The sequence below is a fragment of the Fukomys damarensis genome, unplaced genomic scaffold, assembly GCF_012274545.1.
Source record: "Fukomys damarensis isolate Sample0158 unplaced genomic scaffold, DMR_v1.0_HiC HiC_scaffold_73868, whole genome shotgun sequence".
NCBI lineage: Eukaryota > Metazoa > Chordata > Mammalia > Rodentia > Bathyergidae > Fukomys > Fukomys damarensis.
In genome coordinates this window covers 5,760-11,811 of record NW_022974780.1, presented here as the reverse complement: position 1 = coordinate 11,811, position 6,052 = coordinate 5,760, and the positions used below count along the sequence as shown (strand labels likewise).

At 36.0% G+C, this 6,052-nt stretch overlaps 1 pseudogene; it reads right to left on the bottom strand.

The window, feature by feature from the left end:
- Positions 1–791: 791 nt before the first annotated feature.
- LOC104848841 lies at positions 792–1,995 on the bottom strand (annotated as a pseudogene).
- Between the last annotated feature and the right edge of the window lie 4,057 nt (positions 1,996–6,052).

Genomic DNA, 6,052 nt, shown 5'->3' with positions numbered 1-6,052 from the left:
ATAAATATATATACTTATATAACCAACAAACTAATTAATATGTTTTAAACTTTTTGTCACTAGAATATGTCCTAAAATATAGTGCTTTAAGTTAATGTGAAATAATTCCATTTAGTATAAATATAGCAACTTAAAACATGGCCTGCTTCTTTTGTTTGTGCTTGCTTTTTTTAAAATTACAAATTAAGAATTTATTTTAAAAGTTTTCCTTTTTAAAAATAAATGTTTAAAAAACAAAAGTTTCCAACACCAGTAATTGTTATATCCTAATTGCTTAGAATTGTTCCATAAACTCCAAATAAATCAAATAATAAAAAAATATATTTTCAAATCTTACAGAAAATGAAAACAATCATTAAACACTTTTAGATTTGCTTTACTCCTCCCAAGTTGAATTCACATATATAAAAACTGATGTCCTTTACATTTTGAATCTCAAATTTTCAACAGCCAAGTAATTATACAGTTTGTTATATGCAAAGTATATATTTCACATTTACTTGCCATAGAAAGCAGAATAGAGAATAATACTGTGAAGCTTAAGAAAATGCTGTTTTAAAAATGTTAATTAGGTTCATCTTTTAAAGTATATATAGCTTTTTAGATGTAAATCTTTTGAAGGTTATTTTTGAAGGGATGTGAGATGACTAGTTTATTTCAGAGGAGTGATTTAGTGGAGAGGATCGATTTCTCTCTTTTTTCTCCACGTGCTCATTTCATTCTTAAGGAAGGCCTGATGCAGTAAGAGGATACATTTTACAAACTTCTAACACAGGTTTGTAACTAAACTGTCAACTAAAGACACCACCTCTGATGTGGATGGTTTCATTCAATCCATGTTTTATATCTTCTGGATCATCTTTTATAATACTAATCAAGTGGCTAAGGCCTTCCTGTTGTTGTAAAGGATCTGCATCTATATAATATCTTTCTTCAGGTCTGACTGCTCCAAAATGGTTCTGCATCCTGATTTGGAACATCAGTCTGTTTAGTTGGCCCTTGAACTGAGTAGGTGCATTTAATTCAGACTGAAACGTATCTAGCTGAACTCACAACTGCTCTTCATCAGCTTGGATGGCATAACCACTCTTTGAATTTCCTGTTGATTAGGACCATAAGATTCTATGTGAAAGATCCACGAGTTTCCTTTTGTACTGTGCAATTTTGGCCATACTTGTAGTTTGATTCTTTCGTAGCTCACTAATATCTTCAGATATGATAGCTCATCTGGTCTGATGCTGCTTAGTCATCTGATCTTGAACTTTCAGTCTTTGGAGAAGTTCTTTAAAGCCCACCATGGGTACAGGAATTAGGGTCACACCAAGTTGCTGTAGTTGTGTTTTTATATTGCCTTGTTCAAAACGGGCATATAGTGTAGTAGCTGGGACTCTTCTTGAGGTATCATTTGGAGAACGCTCAACAACATAAATAACAACTTCTGTTCTTAAACCAGCGAAAAGGATTTTCTTGTGTGAATTCCACTGGTGGAATATTATTGTTGAAATACCCTTTTCCTGGTCCCCCAAAAGCCTGCAGTTGATGCCATTTTGCTAAAATAGCATCTCTCTCATCTCCCAATGGATATACTGGAGCAGAAAGAGCACTTGCAGTATTTATCAGCTGGTTGGGTTGGGGAGGGACTTGAGTTGGCTGACCAAAGAGACCACCTAATGTAGATTGTTGCTGCTGCTGCTGCTGTGTATATTAAATCCTCCAAATCCCAGTCCAGTTCCCAGGCCAGTACCTAAACCAGTACTAGTGCCCATTGTGCCAAAACTGGTACAAAATCCAAAACCTTTGCTCTGAGCACCACCAGAGTCCAGTCGTGCCTGTGTTAATGGGGACAGAAAAGCTGCGTGCAGACCTTGCAGTTGTAGATGTTGTCCCAGATCCTCCAAACCCACCCCAGGTGCTGCAGTGGCTGCGGTGGTCCTGAGGAACCTGAGGGAGTCCCAAAATTGAAGGCCACATCATGGGAGAAGTTCAGTCTGCTTGCTTTTTACTTTAAGGTTTTTTTTCCTTTATGTATCACTTTTGTCTTTTAATTATGTAAAACATTAACCTAGTCACAAAATTTTAAATGTTGCATACTTAGAAAAGTATAGTTTCCTTTCCTTTTGCTTGAGTTCAATCCCCAATATCATTGATCAATCGATCTTGATTTTTATATCATTATATTATTGCCAGTGTATTTATATGTCAGAATGTTTTTGCTATTGTATTTTGGGATAGATTTCTAGAAGTGGGATTGGTGGGACAAAGGGCTATGTATATACGATATTGCCAGGAATTGATAAATTCCTCTCCATTGGTTATTTTGTATTCTCACCAGAAATGTGCATTAGTCTCCCCGTTGTCTTGCCAATAAAATATATTGTCAAACTTTTGCATTTTTGTCATCTGATGGAGGAGAAGGGATACCTCAGTATAGTTATAATTTCTATCTCCTATTTTGAATGAGGCTGAGCCTTTTTTTCTTCTTATGTTTAGGGTCTGTGAAAATAAATTTAAATTCAAATGTGCTTGCTGCTGAAGGTGATGTATTCTTCCATTTAAAATTGGAGAGAAAACAGAATGAGCATGATTAAGAACAAAATTAACGAATACTGAGGCCAAGGTCATGCCCACGTTGTTTCTTAGTGAAACTTCTATGGAGGTATTTGAAAGACTGGAGGAAATGAAAATATATCAAATAGATTTTTACATGAGTCCTTATGGTTTTATTACAGCATCAAGTGCCGGCTGGAATTCTCATCTTCAGCTGTGCATTAGATTTGCATACAGAGTTTTATAAGAAGAAAAAAGATACCTGGGCTTCACTTATCCACTGCTGGATATTTGGACCTGGTAACCCTGGGGTGAGGCCTTAATGGTAATGTTTAGTGATTCTATTCAGACAGGGCTGAAAAGCAAATGCCTTTGTTTGATAAATATTAACTGGATGCCTACTGAGTTTCAGGGAACAAGATGGCTGATAGGAAACACAGACTCATAAGGCAGAATCTTTGCCCTCACAAATGTAACAAGCCAGACCAGAAATACAGTATTTAGTAAATTCATGTTTAGTTTCATAATTGCAGTAAAAGATCATGGGCCAAGAATAAGAGTAAATGGAAGGGATATTTTTTAATAGGCTGGTCTGAAGAAGTCTCTCTGAGATGAACTTCAAGCTGCTTTGCAGAAGGAAAATGGACTTTGGTTCCAGATAGACCTACACTTTTAAGGGTTATTGGGAACATCTGAGTAGACGTAATATAATGTATTGTGCCAGTTCCTGGTTCATGGTAAATGGCAGCTACAATGATGAGGAGGAGGATGACAATGACAACTTTCTGCTCAGCTGGATCGTCTTCATTTGTGGCCCATTTTTACTAAGCTACTTCACTGAAATTCCTTGGTGAGTCCAGCCTATGCTGATGAATTCATTTACCAAATGTTTACAGGCCCCTATGTTTGCCAGGTTCTTCTAGGTACTGAGATGCAGTAATGAAACTGAACATTTGGAGAACATGTATTTCAGGAAGTGATTCAATTTAAGTTATTTTTCATCTTTTTTAGATTTCTTAAACAGGATTCTAAAGTTTTTGAAAGGAGGGGATTTATCCTTCTATAAATCCCTCTCCACAGTTCCAGGTTAAAATGCTAGACTCAGAGACCTTTTAGCTGGGCCAAACTGCAGCATTCACCCATTAACCAAGGAACCAGAGACATGGCAGAGGCATAGGAGAGAGAGAGGCGAACAATGTAAGGGCTGACATCTTAAGGACCCCAAATTCTGGAAAAAGGTAAACAATTATACTATTAGAGTGCTGAAAAGTTCAACGTCGTAAAGTATCAAAACTCAGATTTTGTTAACACAGCCTTTCTTAAATGGCTCTTATAAATATGTTGGTTTTGTATTTAAAAGAATACATTCATCAATCTTGGAGAAGCCTCTGGATTCCTAACATTAACTTAGCCTTTCACCTTTCCCACAATCCCCCATACCACATATGTACTATACATACTATGCAGTCTATTTTGTTCGAAACTTTTATTTAAATTAAAGCTTCCCTAAGCATTAAAAACGCTGATCATGCCAACAACTTACTGAGTTATTGTTTGTTTATTAGGTTAAAATAATATAGGATGTACAGTTAAGTTTGAACTTCAGATAAACAACAAATGAATATTCAGCATATGTTCTGTGATATATTTGGGACAATATTAACACTTTTTAAAAAACACAAATTTAAATTTAACTGGGTATCCTGTATTTGTACTGGCCAAATCTGTCAACTCTACTTGATGTAAGGTTTTACATACGCTGTCTCCGGTTACTCGTGGAAAACCATACAAAGGAAATGTTATGCTAATTTTACAAGAAAATTGTGGTTCAAAAGACTGTAATAGCCTCAAGAATATATACAGCTGGTACATGCTAGAGTCAGAATCTGAAGTTAGATCTGTCCAGATACAAGGGCCCTGTTTTTATACTTATTAAGAAAACTAATCACATAATAGTATTAATTATTATTGTTCAGAGCTAGATGAAGAGCATTATGGTTTTATAGTCATAGAGTCAATGGAAATGTTCTTGCTGTTCCCTGAACCTAGGTTTTTACCATGCTGCAACTCAGCACCACGGGCCCTTCTTACTTGTGAGCAGCGCTTTGTCTTCAGAGCTCTGCTCAGGAGTTAGTTTGGGAGAAAGCGTTCTCTGACCACTGGCAAGAACTGATATCTAAATGACCCTATTGTGTATAACACTTGCCCGGTTATCTTCTGGAAGATCTGTTTCCCCTAGAAAACCATGGGTTTCCAGATATGGGGACCATTTTTTATTTCTTCAGTACCTACTGTGGAATCCTTGTAAAGGTCAAGGATGAAGACCAAATTCAGGTCACCAGATGCTAAAACACACATGGGGATCACTGTCTGGAGGACAATGGATCTCCTGGCCCTTGGTGAAAAACGTCATCAGAGAATAGATATTAGAAACTAACTTCTATCTCAGAGACCATAATTTTTTTACTATTTAGTTTGGGAAAAATTGTACCAATTGCATTTTTTTATGATGTTACTTTCCTGCTATCTTTGATGTTGTTGTAACTTGTACTATTGTATCATTATCTTGGATCAAGGTTCTGGGAATGAATCAGCTTTCATTCACTTCCATAAATATCTAAAAGGTAAGAAGGAAGAGGTGAAGAAAATTTGGATTTCCTCTTTCCAGCTCAGCAAACTTCAAGCATTTTTTAAAGCCAATTTTAACAAATGAAGTCATTTTTATATGCTAAAGATACATGTGCTTGGCAAAAAAGGATGCTATTCCTTAAAGGCTTTCTTTAAATATATTCTTAAGACTTTTTAAAAAATAAGCTAAAAGTTTATTATAATTCTGGTGAGTACTGGGATTCTCTGTGTCTGCTTTTATCAGTTAGATTATGGAAAAGAAGTATGGTATTCTTATCCCTTGGCTGACCTGTTCATCTTCCTGGAAGGAAACTCATTTTTAGGCTAGCAAAGCTTTATTTCATTAAGAATTGAAATGTATTATTCTCTGTGGGTTTTAGTTGTTCTATCATATGTAGATTCTTTAGCTATCTTGCAAAACTTTACAGACAAAAATAATTAATGTGAAAAAAATTATCGTGTCAATATCTTTTCCAAGATAGTATAAAAATGCCACAAAAATGTTTTAGGAATGATTGACAAATTAGAAAACTCAGACCAAAGGTATTTCTACTAAGACAAATAGTGATTAAATTCAAATGGCAACTCTCCTTAGGCAGAAGCATAAAAGGATAATACTCAGGAACACCTCTAACGTATTCATTCATGCTGAGGAAATGACTGACAGTTTGGTATGCCACTTGCTGCAAAGGATAAAGCTTAAGAAAAAAGGAAGTGTGATAGTGAAACCCAAACAGTAGCCGTGCAGAAAGGATGGCACCCCCCCAAAGCAGAGCACCTCCCTTCCACCCTCAGAAGTAAATGCTTTTCATATACTCATGGGTTGGCAGCAGGAAGCATATTGTTGGCTGTTGTTCAGTATATATGTGGGAAGGAG